We start from the raw sequence: 2,201 nt of genomic DNA, 5'->3' as shown, positions 1-2,201 counted from the left end.
CTTACTTTCTCGCATGAAAAATTATTAAAACTTTAAAAAGTGACGAAATAACAGCGCTACAGCAGAAAATAAAACAACAAGTAGGAGAATACTTCCTGCTTTGCTTGAGTGCAGACGCTTCACTCCTTTGCTCTCCGCTTCACTCTCTCTTTTTTTTCCCATTGCAATCTTTTCCTTTTGAAATTTATTTGTATTTTTTCCTGGATACCTACATATCACTGGAAGCCTAATTTATGATAGTTACTGGAGGCTACGACTGTTTTTTAAACTGTTTTACCCTGAGAGTGTGGCTTATCAGCAGCACAACCCGGCACTGTCGTGACCGGGATTGAGGAGCTCAGCTAACAGAAGCTAATTAGCAGCAAGATGCCTCCTTTTTCCACGGAGGACTACCACAAACTGCTCCAGAAGATAGCAGTACTGGAAACAAAAATGCATCGGCTCGAAGTGAACGTGGAGGTAAATGGACAATATGGAAATGATACTACTCTGCCGATATTCCAAAACAGTGAAAGGGAGCAGGCTAACACAAGGCTAACGGGCACAACCAAGGCACGGCCGGAGCCAGGTGTAAATGGGAGTAAATCAAACAGTCCTCCCTGGAACTCTCTTGGTGCTAAGCCAAAGCACCACAAAATACCTCCCTCAAACATGGGAAGACGATTATCAGGCAGAACCCAGCACTCGGAGATGGATTACGACACCGAGTGGCCTGCACTGCCATCACACAGGACTGTCTCCTCAACCCCAAAACCACGGAGAAAAACAACCACGGACCAAGGCTACGAGCAAACTGCCCCAAGACACAGGGATTCTACTTGAGAACAGATATGCTCCACTTTCACAGGACCCAGACTCCCCAAAAGAAGGCTCATCTCCCAGGACCAGAGAAAGGTATGAGGCTAAATCTGATGCTAAAGGGCTACAGAGAGAGCTAACCACTGGGCCTCAAACTCTGATAGTGGGTGACGGAGCTGTGTATGACATAAAACGCTTTTGCAGCAAGAACAACACCAAGGTACTGTGTTTTCCCAATGACATGGTGTCTGATGTTTCAAAAAAGATCTTGAAGATTGTTGCTGAGCATCCAACATTGAAATCGCTCATCATACACACAGGAGCCCTTGATGTTGTGAAGCAACAATCAGAGCTATTAAAACGAGACTTCATGGAACTGATAAACAAAGTTCAGTGTTTGAATACTGAGGTGTTTTTCAGTGGACCTCTGCCAACAGTTCGGCGAGGAGATGAGAGATTCAGCAGGCTGATGATGCTGAACAGATGGCTTAAAGATACATGTACTGCTCAATCACTGAACTTTATTGACAATTTCAACATCTTTTGGGAACGCAGGCACCTCTTTAAGGCAGATGGATTTAGCCTTAACAAGTCAGGAGTACAGCTGCTAAGTGCCAACATCTTTTACTTTTTGCGTCAGGCACCAGCAGTCCCTGTCAAGGACAAGAGACAAAACAATCCAAAACAGCAGATAAGACGGCACTCTGGTGAGGGCGCTGAGATAAGGATTGACAACGGAGGACAGCAGACTCAGAAAGAACCTGCAACGTCATCATCTGCACCCCAGCAACTGGATTATCCACCAGCCCCAACAACGTCATCACCTGCACCCCAACAAGTGGATCATCCACCAGCCCCAACAACGTCATCATCTTCACCCCAACAAGTGGATCATCCACCAGCCCCAACAACGTCATCACCTGCACCCCAACAAGTGGATCATCCACCAGCCCCAACGTCGTCATCATCTGCACCCCAACAAGTGGATCATCCACCAGCCCCATCAACACAACACAAGGAGTCTCCCTTAGCCCCAAAAGCCCCAAAGGGGGAGTCTCCCCCGGCCCCAACAGAAGACTCCCAACATTCAACCCCCCGAACCCCATCCAGCCCCCAACTCTCTTCATCTAGTCCTGACTCCCCATTTCTGGATTTCCCTGACAGGATGAAGAGCTTTCTCACTAGTGGAATCCAACTAACACCACGCCAGGGTCTCATATTTTCCCCAATTAACCCCCCACATCGTCCACCCCCTCGCATTCCACCACGTCAGAAACAACCCTCGACCAAAAGTCACCGAGCCCCCCCCACTTCCTCTGAATCATCATATCATTGAATCTGAATGATATGTGCCGGGTCCAGGCTGCAATACTGATATCAAGAATGTTCTTTCCCAGGAAAAG

General features: G+C 47.5%; 1 pseudogene; it reads left to right on the top strand.

Moving 5' to 3' along the window:
• Positions 1 to 249: 249 nt before the first annotated feature.
• Positions 250 to 1,929, top strand: LOC146961017 (uncharacterized; annotated as a pseudogene).
• The last annotated feature ends 272 nt before the right edge of the window (positions 1,930 to 2,201 follow it).

This window comes from Trachurus japonicus, unplaced genomic scaffold, assembly GCF_045865225.1.
Source record: "Trachurus japonicus isolate A0001 unplaced genomic scaffold, Traja_1.0 AP029651.1".
In the NCBI taxonomy this organism is placed as follows: domain Eukaryota; kingdom Metazoa; phylum Chordata; class Actinopteri; order Carangiformes; family Carangidae; genus Trachurus; species Trachurus japonicus.
Note: the sequence above shows the minus strand (reverse complement) of the source record. Positions and strands in the feature narration are given on the sequence as shown.